The following is a 20,728-nucleotide window of genomic DNA, read 5'->3' as shown; positions in this document are numbered from 1 at the left end:
ACCTCGAACTAGGGAAACCAACAGGAGATCGATTGCAGCCAGGATCAACACAATAAGGATGAACAAATTGAATAACTGAAACTTTTATTGTATTTTTTTTTTTTTCTGTTTATATATGAAGAAAATAAAAAAAAAAGGATAAGAAGAAGGGGATATAGATAGATGAATGCGGGTAGGGAATAGGAGGGGGTAGGCTATCTCAGCCTTGGGTCTCTCACCCACAGCTATCTTAGCTGTTGAACACAAGTCTTCTCAGACCAAACACTTGCAAGCAAGCAATAGAAATTCCATTAATCAAGTCTGAATTTGAGTACAACTGATGGGGCCTATTTATGGCTTGGCCTAAGCTTTACAAAATAAAAAGTCTCAAAAATAGAAACCAAACGAAAATAGAAACTTAATTAAACTAAAAGGAAACAAAGGACTGAAATAGAAACTTAAGAAAATAGGGACTTCTAAATAAAAGCTAAGCCTACTTTCTAAATCTGAGATTAGAAACTAGTACCAACTTGCTAAAACTGAATTTGGAAACTATCTAATCTCCTATTACAACCAAATTGGAAAATAGAAACAAGGTAAACTAACATAGCTAAACAAAAATAGGAACAAAACTGTCCTTATGTGCTCCCAAATCATTGTTCATAACTTCTTTTTTTTCTGTCTTGGTCTCTTATCTTCTTCATGCTTCTCTCTGGGCTGGGGCTGGGGCTGGGGCTGGGGCTGCCTTAAGTGATGCTCCATCGAATCAACAAAAGCTTACCATATCATCAGATTAGGCTGGCTCTCACAGCAGTTGAATCCCACAACTTTGCTGGGCTGGTTTTGGGGCTTGTTCCTGCGGATACATATGGACTTGTGATCTGTTAACAAAACAGGAATTAGGAGAATGCTTGAATGATCAAACTGATCAACCAAGCCATATATTTATAATATGGAAGATTACATCATAGAGACAAAAATACCCCTAGCTATAGCCAACTTAACTAGGCAGCACAAACACTAAAAAATAAAGCAGTAAAAAGACCAGAATACCCCCACGGTATTCTGGTGTACATTTTTCAACACTCCCCCTCAAGTTGGAGCAAATATGTCAATCATGCCCAACTTGAGTAAATTAGGATGAAATAGCTTTCCAGATAATCCCTTGGTGAAAATATCAGCAAGCTGATCAGTAGACTTCACAAAAGGAACACAAATCAGCCCTTCTTCCAATTTCTCCTTGATGAAATGCCTATCCACTTCAATATGCTTAGTGCAATCATGCTGTACTGGGTTATATGCAATGCTGATTGTAGCCTTGTCATAGTACATCATAGGAAGACGAATAGGAACACCAAGGTCTTGTAGCAAGCCTTTGAGCCAAAGTAACTCACAAATGCCTTGTGCCATAGCACGAAATTTTGCTTCGGCACTAGAGTGAGCAACCACATTCTGCTTGTTGCTACGCCAAGTGACAAAATTGCCACCTACAAAAGAACAATACCCAGAGATAGACTTGCAATCTGCAGAACCAGCCCAATCAACAGCAGTGTATGCCTCTATCCGTCGGTGACCATTAGAAGACAAGAGAATGCCCTTTCCAGGAGCTGACTTCAGGTAGTGAAGGATACGAAGAACAACCTCCGTATGAGAAGAGTAGGGATTATGCATAAACTTATTCACAATACTCATAGCAACAACAATATCAGGACATGCGTATGAGAGATAAATCAATTTCCCCACTAGTCTTTGGTACCGGCCTTTATCAACAGGTTCACCCTTTTTTTCCTTGAGACGAAAGTAGCATCCATAGGAGTATCCGAAGGGTGACATCCTAACAAACTAGTTTCAGCCAATAAATCGAGAACATACTTCCTTTGGGGGAGAAAAATGCCTATAGAAGATCTGGCAACCTCAATCCCAAGAAAGTACCGTAGCTTTCCTAGATCTTTAATCTTAAACTCCTGCCCAAGAAAGGATTTCAACCGGCTGATCTCATCACTATCATTGCCAGTGACCACTATGTCATCAATGTAGACTATAAGAACAGTGAGTTTTCCACCAACCTTCTTTATAAAGAGTGTGATCAGCATTACTATGTTTATAGCCCACAGAAATCATGGCCTTGTGAAACTGGCCAAACCATGCTCGAGGTGACTACTTCAGCCCATAAAGTGCACGCTTCAATTTACACACCTTACCTTGTTTTTTTTCACAAGAGAACCCTGGTGGAATATCCATACACACCTCCTCATCCAGTTCTCCATTGAGGAAAGCTTTCTTCACATCCAACTACTGCAATTCCCACCCAAGATTGACTGCACAGGATAGCAAAACCCGAACAGTATTCAGCTTTGCAACAGGGGCAAAGGTCTCCTGGTAATCAATGCCGTATGTCTGGGTGAACCCCTTTGCCACGAGTCGTGCCTTATACCTATCCACAGTGCCATCCACCTTCTGTTTCACTATAAACACCCACTTGCATCCAACAGTTCTCTTCCCAGGTGGAAGAACCACAAGCTCCCATGTGCTATTTTTTTTTCAGGGCTTCCATTTCTTCCATCATTGCTGCCTTCCACTTTCCATCTGATAGAGCTTCCTGCCAATTGTTAGGAATACGAACAGAAGAAAGAGAAGAAACAAAAGCACGAAAAGATGGAGAAAGGGAGTCATAAGAAACAACATGGGATATAGGATGCTGAGTGCAAGCCCTGACACCCTTGCGAATAGCAATAGGTAAATCAGGAGAAGAAGTATTACCAGGTGAAGTGGTAGGTTCTGGAACCAGGTTTGGCAATTGAATGGGTATTGGTGCTATAGTTGGTTGAAGCTGTTTTTGTTTCCTTGTATAAGTTTGCACATTAGATTCCTTAATCATCCTCTAAAATTCACTAATGGTTTTTTGGACTGGAGTCTGAATTGGAGTTTGCTCCCCTTGATTAGGAATGTCAACAACATCATCTGGGATGGTCTCCTCCTGTATAGGAACCTCTTCCCCTGAGGCAGAGGGAGGTCTAGGAGTAGGAGAAACAGGAACAGACTCATTGTAAACAGACTATAGGGGAGGTTCTATGGTCAACACATCCTCACTAACACTCTCCTCTTGAAGAGGTGGGGACAAATAATATGACATAGTCTCATGAAAAACAATATCCATACTGACCAATGTACTTCTGGCAGGAGGATAATAGCACTTGTACCCCTTATGGGTGGCAGAGTACCCTAAAAAAATGTAGCGGAGACTACGGGGTTCAAGTTTACCAGGGGACCTAGTATCTCTGGCATAGCAAACGCAGCCAAACACCCTAGGGGGAACAATAAAAGAAGAAGAGCCAAGTAATAGCTCGATAGGGGACTTGGAGTCAAGAACCTGACTGGGCAGCCTAATAATCAAATAGGCCGCAGTGAGGACATCTCCTCAATAAAAAGAAGGAACATGTCAAGCAAACATAAATGCTCTAGCCACCTCCAAGAGATGGCTGTTTTTCCTTTTAGCCACACCATTCTGGGCAGGAGTATCAACACAGCTGTCTGATGTAAAATCCCATGGGCAGCAAGGTATCTTTGGAACTAACCTTCCATATACTCTGCCCCATTGTCACTTCTCAAGACTTTGAGAGTGGCATTAAATTGGGTCTGGACCATCTTGTGAAAATGCTGAAAACAGGAAAAAGTTTCATTTTTTGTGTGCATCAGGTAGACCCAAGTGAATCGGGAATAGCAATTTATAAAAGTGACATACCACCTATGACCAGACAGAGAAGCTTTTCGACTAGGACCCCATACATCAGTATAAACCAATTGAAATAAGGAAGATGACCTTTTATTAGAAATAGGATAGTTTCAACGTGTCTATTTGGCCAAGACACAAGGCTCACAAAAAAAATCTTCCTTATTACAATGTTTTATTAATGCAGGAAATAAATGTGATAAAGTTCCTAAGGGGGGATGTCCTAGTCTAGAATGCCATTGGTGTACTTCAGAGGAGAAGGATGCAGGCTGACGTAGCTGAGAAGGTAAAGCCTGTGTAATAAGAGGGTCACCATCAAGCAGGTACAATCCACCATGCACTTTACCCAATCCAATTGTCTTCCTCGAGTCCAGATCCTGAAAGACACTATGAGATGGAAAAAAGGTCACTTTACAATTCAGATTTTTTGTAATACTACTAATAGATAGAAGATTAGTAGTGAAATTGGGAATATGCAACACAGAAGACAAGGTAAGAGAAGGGGAACAACTAATGGATCCTTTCCCGGAAATAGATGAGAGGGACCCATCAGCTATTTTAACCTTATCCTTGCCAGAAGTAGGGGAATAGATATGAAAAAGGCTAGAAGAACTTGTCATGTGATCAGTGGCACCGGAGTCGATGATCCATGGAGTGAAGACAACCGATGCACAGTGACCAGCAAAGGAAATACCTGAACGGGCAAAATGAGAACCTGATGGTGTGGAATAACTGGCAGTAGATGTAGTAAAGGCAGCGGAAGTCTGTAACATACGCCTGAGAGCCTGAAATTCTTCCTGGGAGAAAACTAGTTCAGCAGTGGGGGCTGTAGTTACACTTTCAGTGTGATTAGCCTTGCCTCTAGGTTTACCACGATCACGTTTGGTCTCAAAATCAGCGGGCTTCCATGTAATTTCCAGCGCTGAGCCTTAGTGTGATATGGTTTGTTGCAATGGTCACACTTGATTGGCTCTCTTGTAGGAGCAGCAACAGCAGAAGCAATACTCTTAGAAGTAGTAGAAGAGTTGAAACTAGCAGCTTGTAGGACTGATCTCTCAACTGTAGGAGTCAACATCATAGCGGCCCGACGTGTCTCTTCAGTGTGAACATAAGAAAAAGGCCTGCTCCAATGTTGGGAAAGGAATCCTACGAAGAACTTGCACTCGAATTGGATCATATTCAGCATTAAGACCAGCCAAAAAATCATAAACTCGAAATTGGTTCACATACTTGGAATAGACAGTAATGTTGTCAGGTGTAGAGGGCTGAAATCGAGCATAGTGACCCAATTATTGCCATAAGGTCTTGAGGAGAGCATAGTATTTGGTAACTGACAACTCCTTTTGAGTAGTGGTATGGAGTGTCTTTCAGATGTCATAAACTTGTGCATCATTCCCCAATTGTCCATAAGTTCCCTTAGCAGCAGCCCATATCTATGCAGCTGTTTCAAGGAGAAGGTACTGGCTGGAGAGTTCTTGAGGCATGGAGTTCAGAACAAAGGACATAACCATAGCATCATTGGCATTCCATCGAGCTTGAGAGGGGCCCTCTTCAGTGGGTTGTTTAGAGGTGCCATTAAGATGGTCACTGAGTCCTCTTCCAGCCACAGTCAAAGAGAGAGATCTGGCCCACATTAGATAATTGGTGCCATCAAGTTTAGTGGAAGCAGCATAAGGGAGGAATTCAGTCCTAGACTGACCATCTCCTCCAGAAGTAGCCGTGGTCACATCAGAGTCTGGCATGATGAAGATAATCCTTGGCAGAAAATCAGAAGTAAAAAGCCTTGAAAATAAGGTCAACTGATCCTCTTGGCAGCAAAAAAACCTTGAAAGTAATAGCAGCAACAAGCAGCCCTAAGCCTGAAAAATCGATAAGGATCAGGGTTTTGAAAAACCCTGAAAGAGGAGATCGATTGGGGTTAGGGCTCTTCAAAAAAACCCGAAAGGGGCTGATAGTAATGCCGAGTCCTCCTTGAAGTAGTGTGAATGAGATCTCCAAAGATCAGCCCAAGCAAAGAACACGATAAGAGTCGGGGTTTTTCAAAACCCTGAATTGAGATCAATAATGGGTATAAGCTGCAAATAGATTGAAATTTCTGTAATATTTGCTGTCCAATACTGCTATGATCGATCTCCAATAAGGAAAAAAAACTGCTTCCAAGGCAAAAGAGAAGCTGATCTTCAAGAAGGGGAAATCTCCAAAAAATCGCAGGGACAAGGGCATCAGCTATCGAACTTGATATGTGATTAAACCATCTATTGGAGAGGTTGGATTGAGGGCAGCATCTAGATCGTATGATCACCTCATTAGATCTGCCCTAGTGAGAGAAGAAAACCAAAAAAAAGGAAGGAAAGGAGAAAGAGAAGTTCGAGTTGGAGAAGGTGCAAGAGAGGAATAATGGAAGGTGGTGGGTTTTGAAAACCTAGATCAGAGAAAGTGGCTCTGATGCCATGTTAACAAAACAGGAATTAGGAGAATGCTTGAATGATCAAAATGATCAACCAAGCCATATATTTATAATATGGAAGATTACATCATAGAGACAAAAATACCCCTAGCTATAGCCGACTTAACTAGGCAGCACAAACACTAAAAAATAAAGCAGTAAAAAAACCAGAATATCCCCACAGTATTCTGGTGTACATTATTCAACATGATCTACATCAAATATAATATTTACTTTGCTAGAGTTCATAGTTGTCATGGCGTCGCCATGGCGCTGCCATGGCGTCCTGGCGCTGGAGAAGCATGCATGGCGACCTACGCCATGGCGCCCCTCTTCTATTTCTTCTTCCTGTCTCTCTTTCCCTCTTCAATTTCTTCTTCCTGTCTTCGATTTCTTCTTCCCTCTTCGATTTCTTCTTCGATTTCTTTTTCCTGTCTTCTTTCCCTCTTCGATTTCTGAATTTTCTTCTTAAAACTTGAGAAACAATAGAGAAAAAATAAATTATGGCTTGAGTATACATCTATTAAAACATTAAAAATAGAGAAAATAAAAAATAAAACATGGTCGACGTGCTCACCATGGCAACGCCATGGGCGACATGTCGATATATCGACGTGACACCCCTCCACCGACTTGGATTGCCGTGACGCCGTGACAACTATGCTAGAGTTAAGATAATTGATTAATTAATGCAAATTGTTGGTCAGTATTGCAGCCTATGGCAGCTAATAACTGTGCAACTTTTAACTACACATGAAACTAGAAGAAATTGGCATCATTGAAACAGAAGAAATTTAGGGAACAGGCTAAGTTTCATTTACATGGTCACTGGACTGCTGTAGCACAGTCCTGAATTGAAGCCATGTCATATCCTTTACCAGGTTGTCAAAGCCAAACTAGTTCTAAATTAACTATATACTAAAATAGGAACTGGTTACCTACAGCTTAATCTTTTTTATTTTTTATTTTTTTTTTATATTAGGGGGGTGGGGGGGTGGAAGTGTAATAATTTATTGATAAAAAAGGAGAAACACAAGCTACTTTACAGCAAAAATAGACCTTCAGCTTACTCTTGTATAAAGACTAGATGTTCTTAATTCATCTCTGGTTATTGTGTGATCTCCTCTTATGCTTTCTTTTTAACTTTTAACTAGAAATACTAAAGTGGGTTCCAGGAATCTGATGCAGATCGCAGCCAGAAAGAAAAGGAAGAAAGGGGTCATTTGCGGTTTGGCCTGGTTCATCATTGTACCAACTTTTTTACCCAAACCATCCCTTGTGGAGATCTTTGGATTCCTTAAAATCAGGACTTGTGAGACCCAGTTTGAAAGAGTTTATAGGCTTACGGTTTCTAGAATTCCTGGAAATGAGGAATTTTATCTCCAAGACACTTGTGTTTCTAGAGTTCTTAAATTCTAGGAACCTTATCTTCAGTCTGATTTTGGGTTTCTAATTTGGAGTCTTAGTTTCTTTTTTATTTACTATTCTGTTGTTTAGTCAAGCTGGGTCTCCTCTTATAAGTCTCCAGCCTTGTTTTAGTTTTTGTTGAATGTTCACGGATTACCCGTTGATCTGTGACCCGGAGTCGGATACATTAAAGTGTCCAGGTTCATTATGCACATGTTGCACATGTGATTTGACTAGGATTTTATTTCCTTTATTGTAATGATCTCTGATTATAGATAAAGAGGCTGTGGGCACATTGTTCACAAGCCATTATTCAAGGATTTCAACATGGTATCAGAGCCAATCTGAGAATATGGGATCTAAAAATTTCTTTCCTTTTTTTGTTTTTTTCTCTCTTTTCTCCATCGTGAAGTCACCCTGGCAGCAGCACCACTGCCAACAGCACCTCCGCCAATCTTCCGCCAGCATTCCACACCGTCGCCAGCCTTCCGCCCGCCCCTCACACCACCGCCAGCCCTCCGGCAGCCTTTCCCCACCTTTTTTTCACACCACCGCCTCCCTCCCACGACTCTCTCTTTTTTTTTTTTTTTTTTTCTCGCGAGAGGACTTCCCGCCTCCTTGCGATCCTTTTAGACCCTCCCTTGGTGATGAGTTGTCTCCCACCAAGGGCTCTATTTTCCCCTAAAATTTTCCCCCTATGCAGTAAACAAATCTGCGATTTTTTCCATTATTATTATTTTTCTAACCAGTCACCATGCCTGACAACTCTGACGTTATGTCTGCTTCCTCTGGCCCTGACTGCACATCGCAGCGTGACTTTGTTCCTTTTCCAGCCAGTCCTATAAGTTAAATGGGGCCAATTACCTCCTGTGGTCTCGTTCATGCTTGTTTGCAATCGGTTCCCGTGGTCTCTCTGGCTACATCACTGGAACCTCTGTCAGGCCTGCTGAAATTGGTTCTGCCCAAGATCGGTGGGAGAATTTTAATTTTCTGGTTATGTCCTATTTGGTGAGTTCCATAGAGCAAGAGATCGCCGGACGTTATCTTCTTCTCGATTCGGCGGCCAAGTTATGGAAAACAGCTAAGGACACGTATTCTCAAGTTGGGAATGCCGCTTAGTCCTATGAACTTCGTCAAAAGATTCACTCTATCAAACAGTTAGAGTTGTCCCTTTCACAATATTATAACACCATGTATACTCTGTGGCAACAGCTGGATTTTTTGGGCACCTTTACTGCAACTAGTGCTGCTGATGCAACGGCTTACAGAAAATGGGAAGACGGTCTTCGTGTTTTTGATCTTTTGGCCAGGCTCAATATTGCATTTGATCCGATCCGGTGTAATATTATGAATTGTGATCCTCTACCTACTCTTGAGTAGGCATATGCATTTCTTTCTGCCGAGGACAGTCGACGTATAGCCATGGTTAATCCTGTCCCTCAGGAACGATCGGCTCTTATTTCTGGTTCACAGTCTTCTGCCCGTGGCAATACTTCCCGTTCTGTTCCTAGTGATCGGCCATCTGGGGGTCGTCCTCCTATTAAATGTGATCATTGTGGAAAGGAGTGGCACACAAAGGATCGTTGTTGGAAGCGACATGGTCGCCCTGCAGATATTCGGGGGCGGGGTAGGGGTGGTTCCAATCGGTCTACTGGCACACGTGCAAATCAGGCATCCTTTGAAGAACAACCTGTACAGTCTCTATCTCAAGTTATGGCTGAACTCAATCATCTCAGGTATATGGTGACTTGTTTGGACATGTCTTCTTCGGCATCTACATCCTCTTCATTGGCTGCCTCTGCTGTTTCTGTGCCTTCTTCTACTCCTACCACTCCTTCTCCAGGTATTTCATCTGGTGGGAACTGCTCCTCTGTCATTCCCGATTCTTGGGTGATTGGCTCTGGAGCAACGGACCATATGGTAGGTTCTTCATCTCTTTTTTTCAAGTATTCTCCTTTTTCTGGTCATACTAAAGCCCGTGTTGCTTACGGATCTCTTTCTTCTATCTCGGGAAAGGGATCTGTACAGTGCACATCTTCTCTTTGCCTTTCCTCTGTCTTGCATGTTCCAAAATTCTCTACTAATTTACTTTCAATTAGTAGTATAACCAGAAATTTAAATTGCAAAGTGATTTTTTTTCCCAACCATTGCTTGTTTCAGGACTTGGAGCCGGGTCGTATGATTGCATGTGGTAAAGTGGTTGGTGGTCTTTATGTACTTGATGGTGCGCCGACAGCCTTGACATCTTAGTCTTCCTCTACTGAATGTGATTCGTCAATTTTGGAGTTGAATAATTGGCATAAACGTTTGGGCCATCCCCCTATAGGGGTTTTATCTGATCTTTTTCCCAGTTTGGTTAAACGATGTAATAAATTTAATATTTCTTGTGATGCTTGCATTTTAGCCAAGCAAACTTGGACGGTTTATCCTATTTCTGATAGTAGAAGTTTATCACCTTTTAATTTGATTCATTCTGACGTTTGGGGCCTTGCCCGGTGTGTTTCTACTTTTGGCTTTCGGTGGTTTGTCACTTTCATTGATTGTGTTAGTCGGACCATTTGGGTCTACTTGATGCACAATAAGAGTGATGTTTTCTGTTGTTTTACCCTATTTCATAAGATGGTTCAGACCCAGTTCGATGCTAAGGTAAGAATTCTTCGGTCGGACAATGGCAAAGAATACATGGATGGTGCCTTTCAGTCATACTTGGAAACTCATAGGATTAGCCATCAGACCTCTTGTATGGATACATTTGCTCCGAATGGGGTTGCTGAACGCAATAACAGGCATTTACTTGAGATGGCTCGATCTCTGATGTTTCATATGGCTGTTCCCCCTCGTTTCTGGGGTGATGCGGTCCTCACAGTCACTTATCTTATTAATTGGCTTCCCTCAAGAGTCTTAGGAGGACGTTGCCCATTGGATGTTTTATTGGGCTCCTTAACTTTTGTTGTACCACAAAATATTTTTGGTTGTGTGGTGTTTGCCCAAAACCACCATGTTCATGGCAAGTTCGACCCAAAGGGACTTCGGTGCATTTTTCTTGGCTACTCGGCTACTCAGAAGGGCTACAAATGCTACCATCCTCCAACCAGAAAAATATTTGTTACCATGGATGTTGTGTTTCGTGAATTTGAGGCCTACTTTTCATCACCGGAACCTCTGCAGGGGGAGATCATAAGTGTAGATTCGGAGGTCCCACTGATTGTTCCTCTGGATGTTCATGTACCTGTTATAGAGGATTCTTCTGTGGAATTGGAGGATGGGATTACAAGTCAAGAGCAAGAAATGGGACAGATTGAGCAGCAACCAGTTCAGGGGGAGAAAGATTTGAAGAATTATTCTCAGGGGACGTTTTTTCCTCCTCATGGACCATTGTACAAAGAGACCACTACCACACTACCACACTACCTACTCAATTAGCACCTATTCCGAGTTTTCCCACTCATTCTTCTGGTAAGCCTCCTTATGATCCCAGTTTGGATTTACCTATTGCTGTTCGGAAGCCAAAGCGGAGTTGTACTCAACATCAAATTTCTAATTTTGTATCTTACAACTCCCTTACTCCTTCTTTCTATGCCTTTGTGTCTTCATTATCCTCTGTTATTATTCCTAACAATTGGCAAGAAGCAATAGTAGAGCAAAAATGGAAGGATGCGATGCATGAAGAAATGCGTGCCTTAGAGAAAAATCAGACCTGGGATTTGGTAATTCCTCCATCAGGAAAGAGATCTGTTGGCTGTAAATGGGTATTTGTTGTGAAGCATAAATCTGACGGTTCAGTTGAAAGGTATAAAGCAAGGTTGGTTTCCAAAGGGCTCACTCACACCCAAGGAATCGACTATCAAGAAACCTTTGCTCCTGTGGCAAAGATGAATACAGTGAGAGTCATCATTTCCTATGCTGTGATTCTGTGAATCAAGGTTGGGATCTTCAACAACTTGATGTGAAAAATGCCTTCTTACATAGAGAGTTGGAAGAAGATGTCTACATGGAGATACCTCCGGGTTTTGCCTCACCAAACACTCAGGGAAAGGTGTGCAAATTGAAGAAAGCCTTGTATGGCTTAAAACAGTCTCCCCGGGCCTGGTTCGATCATTTCCATAGAGCTATGGTTGCTAATGGATATCAACAAAGCAATGCTGACCACACTCTATTTTTTAAAAGGGTTAAAACAGTCTCACTATTTTGATTGTCTATGTAGATGATATAGTGATCACCGGAAGTGATAAACAAGAAATTCAGCGGTTGAAGACCTATTTGGGTACCGAGTTTGAGGTCAAGGACCTGGGCAGGTTGCGGTATTTCTTGGGAATAGAGGTTGCCTACTCTGCTAAAGGTATATCTCTTTCTCAGAGAAAGTATACTCTTGATTTATTGAAGGACACTGGGATGCTTGGGTGTAAACTTGCCGTTACACGTCTGGAGCCTAACACACACTTGAAGAGTAAGGATGGTGACCCTATTGAAAAGGGCAGTTATCAGAGGTTGGTTGGGAGATTGATATACTTGTCTCATACCTGACCAGATATTGCATTTGCAGTAAATGTAGTCAGCCAGTTTATGCATGATCCTCACTCTTCTCACTTGGAGGCAGCATACCGAATCCTAAGGTACCTAAAGTCCTCTCCTGGTCAAGGAGTCCTATTTTCCTCACATAGTCATCTCCGGGTAGAAGCTTATACTGATGCGGATTGGGCAGGCAGCCCTGGTGATAGAAGGTCCACCTCTGGATATTGCACCCATGTTGGAGGAAATTTGACTACTTGGAGAAGCAAGAAGCAGGCAGTGGTTGCTCGGTTAAGTGCTGAAGCTGAGTTTAGAGCCATGGCACAAGGCATTTGCGAACTTCTTTGGCTCAAAGGACTTCTCCAAGATCTTGGATTGTCAGTTGACCTTCCAATGAGACTCTATTGCGACAGCAAGTCCGCAATCAGCATTGCCCATAATCCAGTCCAACATGATCGCACCAAACATGTTGAGATTGATCGGCACTTTATCAAGGAAAAGCTGGAGCAAGGGGTCATCTGTGTTCCATTTGTTCAGTCTAGTGATCAAGTGGCTGATATTCTTACTAAGGGAATTGGTAGTAAATTATTTTGCTCTATTGTTAGCAAGTTGGGCATGTTTGACATGTATGCACCAAGTTGAGGGGCAGTGTTGAATGTTCATGGATTACCCGTTGATCCGTGACCAGGACCCGGATACATTAAAGTGTCCAGGTTCATTATGCACATGTTGCACATGTGATTTGACTAGGATTTTATTTCCTTTATTGTAATGATCTCTGATTATAAATAAAGAGGCTGTGGGCACATTGTTCACAAGCCATTATTCAAGGATTTCAACAGTTTCCTTCATTTGAGCCCTAGGCTGTTAAGGATCCTGTCTTTCTAGGCTGCGTATGGGGAGTTTCCTATTTTATTTCTGTTTTCTTCATTTTCCTGATTTGATCATAATTGGACTTGGGCTATCCTAAACAGGTTGTGATCAGATCTTAGCCTTTTCTATAATTAAATTGGTAAGGCTCTTTACAGGGCACGGTTTTTGATTAATGAATAAGAAGCTATCAGCTTTTGTCTCTGTGGATTTGAGGTTTTACTTCGGTGGATTTCTCAAGTTGCTCAGTGGATTCTGAGCATCTTCTCTGCTGTGGGCTTAGTGGACATTTTAGTGGATTCCAGAATAATTAGGTAAAATCCTGATTTCCATTCCTGCAGTTGGATCCTATCAGCTAAACAGGTTATTCTATCTTTCTATTTTATCCTGCGCATCATAGTTGTCATGGAATCTAGGCGAGCCAAGGTGTTGGAGGGAGCCTGGACGTGAAAGCGACACCAACAAGGCAGGTGACGGTGCCTTGGCGACCAAGGGTTCCCTTCCAGCAAAGGACGCAAGGATGCCTATGCAATGCCTTGAAAGCTATGTTGCGCATTACTGTTTTATCTTATTTCTGGATCTAATTTGGTTGTCTGGATTAATCCTTTCGATTCTAATTTCTGATCTCAGGTATGGATCTATGGATTCTGTTTATTGTTTAATCATAATATCAGTCCGTGTACTGATTCCAGTTTGAACCTTCAAATAACCCGCCATCGATTTCCTCTGTTAGTTGGGATTTCCAAGAATTCAATTGTCAGTATGATTCTTTGTTGTAAAATGGGTTCAAAGGTATTTTTGTCCTCGGGGTATTTCTGTCATTGTGCCTATTCTACAATATTCTCTCATCTATTGTAAATAAAGAGGGGCTGTGATCATAAAGTCACGAACCATTATTCTCAAATCTCCACATGGTATCAGAGCGGGGATCCACTTTGGGATCTGAACCCTAATGGTTCTAATCTCGAAACCCTAGGCTCTCTCCATCGTCTCTCTCTCTTTCTCTTTCTCGGTTTCTGCACTTCAAGCACCAACAACTGCCTCCATCGTCTCTCTCTCTCTCTCCCTTCTCTTCTCGGGTTTTAGGTACTGCTACCTACACAAACTACCATTTCCGGTACCACTTCTGCCTCCCACCACCCTCACCTCCTTCTCGGTTCACCCTTGGTGGTGATTTTTTCTCCCATCAAGGGATTTTTTGACAACTCAATGGTCTGATTTTTTGTTCGACTCCAAGGATTATTGGATGTTATATTTTCGATCCACGTCATATTGATGTATTTGTGAGTCTTCTCTAACCAGCAACCATGGGTGATTCTGAGATCTCCTCCGCATCTGCTGGACAGGAAGGAGCCATTCAAAGAGATCTTCCATTCTCTGCTAGCTCCATTAAATTAAATGTGAGTGCTTATTTGATGTGGTTGCAGTCTTGCTACCTTGCCGTTGGTTCTCGTGGTCTTTCAGGCTATCTACAGGAGATACTGTTATGCCTACCACTATTGGTTCTTCCCAAGACAAATGGATGACATCTTATTTTCTTGTGATGTCCTATCTCATCAACTCCATGGATCCTACCATCGCTAGGGGTTACCTACTTCTCGACACTGCTGCTAAGATTTGGAAGACAACCAGTGACACGTATTCTCAGGTTCATAGTTAAGGCGATAGGTGAATTAAGGCGGCCGAGGGGTGAAAAAACTTAAGGCGACACCAACCAATGCACCCCACAACAAACTGCCTGGACACCTTGACAACCTTACTCAGGTTGGTAGTTCTGCCCAGTGTTATGAACTTAGCCAGAAAATCCATGCTACCAAACAAGGGGAGTTATCTCTTTCCCAATATTATTCCACTCTCCGTAGCATATGGCAACGAGTGGATTTTTATGGGTCATTTGCCGCTATTTGTGATACTGATGCTATTCCCTTCAAAAAATGGGAAGTTTTCTTCGTGTCTTCGATTTTCTCACAGGGCTCAACATTGAGTTTGATCAGATTCGAGCTCATGTCCTGAATAAGGATCCCTTTCCCACACTTGAGTAGGCGTATGCCATGGTGCAATCAGAGGACAATCGTCGCAATGCCATGGTCCACCCAGTTTCTTAGGAACGATCAACAGTCTCCAATAGTTCTTGGAATCCATCCCGTGGTGGGCTCTCTCGTGGCACTGGTGATCATCTTACTCTAGACCGGCCTTCAGTGAAGTGTGATTATTGTGGCAAGGAACACCATCCATGAGACAAGTGTTGAAAATTACATGGGTTCCCTATTGATACTCGGGGTCGTGGGCAGAGTCGTCCTTCTAGAGCACATCACACAGGACCAGTGTTGGAAAATTACACGGGCTCCCTACTGATACTCAGGGTCGTGGGCAGAGTCGTCCTTCTTCTTCCAGAGAACATCACACTTCATCTGAGGACATTGCTACTGATCAATCTCTTTCTCAGGAGGAACTCCATACTCTTCGTCGTCTGATGACTCGGCTGGACTCATCTTCTTCAGCTCTATCTGTTGCTTCAGCTTCCTCCCTGCCAGGGCACTCTGAACCGCGGCCTTTTTTTTTTTTGGCGAATACAAATATATTACCAAAACGGGGGAAGAGAAAAAGGGGGGGGGGGAAACTATACAAAGACTCCAGCCCTATAAACCCTGAAGGGGTGGGCTAGGAGGCTGAAAAAAAACATCAAGACTCCAAAAAGTAACAATGTGCTTGTTCCTAGGAGAATCCACGAGAGAACCATGGCGAAGCAAGTGAAGCTTGGAACTGACATCAAAGAAGATGGCTTTCCAAATCTTGTTGGAGGTCCATCTTCTAAAATTTCTCTGTGTCCAGATAAGAGAGATAACCGCCCCAAACACAAGTTTACCTGCAGAGTCACATATAGAATTGCCTGAAAAAGTCATATCCAACCAAAGCCACTCTCGGGCGAAGGGTAAAGGTCTTCTACTACGGGGCCAGATGGAAAGAAGGGCTTTTTTTCCAGATGGTGGAGGTGAAAGGACAAGAGAAAAAGTCATGGTTAACGTCCTCAATACCGTCCCAGCAAAGGATATAAGTGGGGGAGACAGGAATATGCCGGTGAAGGAGGTAGGCTTAAGTGGGAAGGCAGTTGTTCAGAGTTCTCCAGATATTGAAGCTGTGGTGGGCGATGTGACCATTGAACCAAATTAGTTTATGCCATAGGATGGAGGGGGCGTGGGTCCTAACAAAATCCCAAACAGATCTGAAACTAAAGAGGCCATTGGGAGAGGGAGTCCAAATGATCTTGTCCGAGAGGGAGGAAGGGAGGGGGGAGGGGGGAGAGACCACTGGCCATTTGGTATAAGAGAAGACAGAGGGGAATGCTTGGGATGCCAGAGGAGTAGATAGAGCAGAGCGGGCTCCTAAATGATTGAAAAGGACACCAAAAGGGTCCCAGGGATCAAGCTAAAGGGAAATGGATGAACCACTAGCGATCTTGAAGGAGGTAGCTGAGGGCTAAAGGACGAAGAAAAGGATTTTTCGCCAAACCCAAGAGGTATCCGTAAGGAGGGCCGACCAGATGGAGTTATTTTTTAGGAGGTAGGAGTAGAATCAATTGACCCAGATGGAGTCATGCTTGGAGGATATTTTCCAGATAAGCTTGAGGATGCCCGCGGTGTTGAAATCGCGGATCCTACGGATACCTAGACCTCCTTCAGATTTGGGGAGACAGATAGAAGCCCAACTAACATGGGTGGATGAATTTGGAGCAATCTTTACCTTTTTAAAGGAAGGCACAAAAGAAGGATTTCATTACTTTAATTGTGGATTTGGGGAGCCCATAGATACTGCACCTATGGATGTAGGAAGATTGAAGGATTGATCTAATTAACTCAACCCTACCAGTGAAGGAGAGGAGTCTACCCTTCCAAAGTTGGAGCCGTCTATGGATGAGGTCAAGCATAGGGGAACAGTGATGACCCGTCAGTCTGGCAGGAATAAGAGGAAGGCCGGGGTATTTGACTAGAAGGGAACCAAGAGATAATCCCGTTAGGCGAAGGAGGTGCTCCGTATCGGAATCTGAATCGCCTGAGAGGAAGACGTGGGACTTAAGTGATTGATCCTAAGACCAGAAAGGCTTTCAAAGGGATGAAGGGAGGACATAATGAATGAGATGGAAGTTGGGTCAGCCTTGGAAAAGATCACGAGGTCATCCGCAAAGGTAAGATGAGAGAGATTTAGAGCCTTACATTTAGGAATGGGGGAGATGAGGAGCTGGTCAGTTTTGGATTGAGTACTCCTAGAAAGGATCACTAGAGCAACGGAGAAGAGAAGAGGGAATAGCAGGCATCTTTGACGAATTCCCACTTTGGAGGGGAAGAACCCAACCGGGGAACCATTAATGATGACCGAGAAGAAGGGGGAGGAGATGCAAAAGTGGATCCAACGAACAAAGGCAGTGGGAAGGACATCTGAGACATGACATCGTAGATAAAATCTCAACTAATGGAAACAAAGGCTTTGTGAATATCGATTTTCATGAGGGCAATGGGAGAATGAGATTTGCAATCAAAGCCTCTAACAATTTCCGAGCGAAGGAGGATGTTATCAGCTATGCTTCTCCTAGAAATGAAGGCCCATTGATTAGGGCTGACTACAGAGGGGACCACCTATTGAAGACGATTAGCAATAATTTTGGCTATGAATTTATAAAGGGGATTACAGAGGGAGATGGGTCTGAAGTCAGACAAGGACGAGGCCCCCACTTTTATTGATCCGGGGGAGTTGACTAGAATTGAAGAAGAAACTACTGATGGCTTTGATAAGGTCATCTTTAATGATATCCTAGCTAGCTAGGAAGAACCCCATACTAAAACCGTCAGGACCAGGGGCCTAATTAGACTTGTGAGAGAGGATCGCTTTGAGGATCTCATCATCTGAAGGGGTAGATTGGAGGGAGTTGAAGAGAGAGGGGGGGGGGACAAATTTATTGATTAAGAAGCTTTGCCGGAACATGATTTTGAGTGATGCCCAACGACTTTGCAGTAGATGAAGGGAGGGGGCATCCATTCATAACGAACTGGCAGCTCAAAGTTGAAGCCATCCTCATCCACGATGGAGACTGATGAGGGGGGAGGATAATCTGCCGAGATGTTGACACAAATACGGGCATAGGTGAGGCGGTCCGTCCTTTTAGTTTGAGCTTCGGAGTAGAGAGGGAAGCCAATAACAGAACCAATGATACTGAGGCACTGAGGGCTCCAGAAGTGGAATGGAAGGCCAGGAAGTGTAATCCAAAGGGGAATAGAGCTGAGGTCAACCCTTTGGGAGCTATAGCAGGGGGTCCCATTGCTTGAGGAAGATGGGGGTGGAACCGATCAACCAGGGAGCACTATCAAGAGCTCGTGCAAAGGTATCATCAGAGAAGAATTTGAAGATGAAAACACCATTTTTTAGGAGGTAAGTATCCAAAACACCATGAGCTTTCCATTGTTTGGTAAATGAAGATTTTACTATGTTGAATGACGGTCTAGAGCCTAGGAAATGGCCGACTAGACAAGACTTCCATTTAGCAATCTTAGGGGAGAGGAGTTCTTGGGGGAAAGGGCAACCTTGGAAGAGCCCTCGATGGATGGCTTAACCAAATGGAGGGAAAAGCCAGAGCGAGATGGTAAGGAGGATGAAGGAGTGAATAGAGAGGACCATGGTTTGGAGGTGGTGGGGAGGGGGTTTGGTGGAGGTCAGAGAGGAAGGGGGAAGAGGGAGGGGGGGGAGCTCATCTCATCCTGCCTTCTTCTTCATCTGACCATCTTGGTACTTTTTTTGTGGACATAGTTCCTCAGCTATATCCATTCCTTAAATAATTGACTCAGGGACTACTAACCATATGACCGGTTCTCCCAATCAATTTTCTTAATACTCTCCTTTGTCAGGTAATTCCAAAGTTCGAGTGGCTGATGGTTCCCTCTCTTCTGTTTCTGGGAAGGGTATCACCAAATGCACTCCATCCTTGTCTTTTTCTTTTGTTTTGTATGTTCCCAAATTTTCTACTAATTTATTTTCTATTAGTAGTCTTACTTGAGACTTGAATTACAAAGTAACTTTTTTCCCTGATCATTTTCTTTTTCAGGACTTGGTAATGGGTCATACGATTGGGAGGGGTAAGGTGGCTGGTTGTCTTTACTTGCTGGATAGTTCCCCATCAACATTGGTGTCCCAGGCTGCTCTCCCTGATTTGTCCGCATCTGCATTGGTTGAGTTACATCGGTGGCATCGTCGTTTGGGCCACCTTCCTTTAGGCATTTTATTTGTTTTATTTCCCAGTTTAGTAAAGATTTGTAACCCTAAAAACTTTCTTTGTGATGCTTTCACTTTTGTAAGGCAAACATGAGCTACTTATCCTATTTCTGATAATCGAAGTTTGGTTCCTTTTAGTTTAATCCATTTTGATGTATGGGGCCCTACCCGTTGTGTCTCTACTTCTGGTTATCGGTGGTTTGTAACTTTTATTGATTGTTTTAGTCGTACCATTTTGGTGTATCTTATGCACTAGAAGAGGTGGCGAAACTCCAACGACCAGGTATATAATATGTCTTTTCTTGTTTTCAATTGTTCCACAAAATGGTCCAAACCCAATTTGATACCAAGGTTAAGATACTCCGGTCTGACAATGGGAAAGAGTATATTGATGGTTTTTTTCAGGCATATCTGTCCACTCATGGTATTATACACCAGACAAGTTGCTTAGATACTTCGGTTCAGAATGGTGTCGCAGAAAGGAAGAATCGACATCTCTTGGAAGTGGCCAGACCTCTCATGTTTCCCATGACTATTCCACCTCAGTATTGGGGCGATTCTGTACTGCTGACAGCATACCTTATCAATCGGCTGCCCTCTAGAGTGTTGGCATCTCGTTGCCCTATTGAGGTGTTATTGGGCTCATCGGTTTTTGTGGTGCCTCCCAAAGGATTTGGGTGTGTGGTTTTTGCTCGCAATCACCATGTTGATGGTAAATAGGGTTGCGTTGCAGTTTTCTGGGTTATTCTGTTACCCAGAAAGGATACAAGTGCTATCATCCTCCCTCAAGAAAATTGATTGTTACCAGGGATGTTGTTTTTCAGGAGATTGAGGCATTTTTTCCATCTCATGGCCCTCTTCAGGGACTAGGGGAGTCTATCAATGAAGAGGTGCCTTTGATTACTTCTCTGGATGTGCCTACTGTAGAAGACACATTGGGTGAACTCGAGGATGGTATAACGGGGCAAGAACAGGAGCAATCTCAAGTCCAGGGGGGTGTCTGGGAAATCCGACACCTTGAAAGTATTTACTCGAGGAACATGGTATAAAAAGCAAGTTGATAATACCAGCACCACTGCGCTTACCCAGTTGTTGCTCCTTGATCGAAGTGCTTCACCTAATCCTCCTGGTAAGTCTCCTTTGGATCCTAATCTGGATTTACCAATTGCCATTCGTAAACCCAGTAAAACTTGTGCTCAACATCCCATTTCTAATGTTGTTTCTTATGACTCTCTTTCCCCATCTTTCCATGCTTTTGTTTCCTCTTTGTCTTCTGTTTCCATCCCTAACACCTGGTAGGAAGCAATGGTCAATTCAAAATGGAAAGAAGCAATGAATGAAGAAATGAGGGCACTGGGTAAAAATGACACTTGGGACTTAGTGAGTCTCCCTCCTAGAAAGAAATCGGTTGGCTGCAAGTGGGTCTTCATAGTCAAACATAAGGCAAATGGAACAGTGGATATAAGGTAAGACTAGTTGCTAGAGGATTTACTCAGACACAGGGGATCGACTATCAAGAAACCTTTGCT

The 20,728-nt window shown here is 43.1% G+C and overlaps 1 protein-coding gene across 2 annotated transcripts in view; it reads left to right on the top strand.

Moving 5' to 3' along the window:
• LOC122658107 (lysine--tRNA ligase, chloroplastic/mitochondrial) overlaps positions 1-20,728 on the top strand; it is a 109,790-nt gene that overhangs the window by 45,235 nt on the left and 43,827 nt on the right. The gene's annotated exons all lie outside the window — the stretch shown is intronic.

The sequence above is a fragment of the Telopea speciosissima genome, chromosome 4 (genome assembly GCF_018873765.1).
Source record: "Telopea speciosissima isolate NSW1024214 ecotype Mountain lineage chromosome 4, Tspe_v1, whole genome shotgun sequence".
Lineage (NCBI taxonomy): Eukaryota > Viridiplantae > Streptophyta > Magnoliopsida > Proteales > Proteaceae > Telopea > Telopea speciosissima.
The sequence above is the reverse complement of the archived record's forward strand: the minus strand, read 5'-3'. Positions and strand labels throughout refer to the sequence as shown.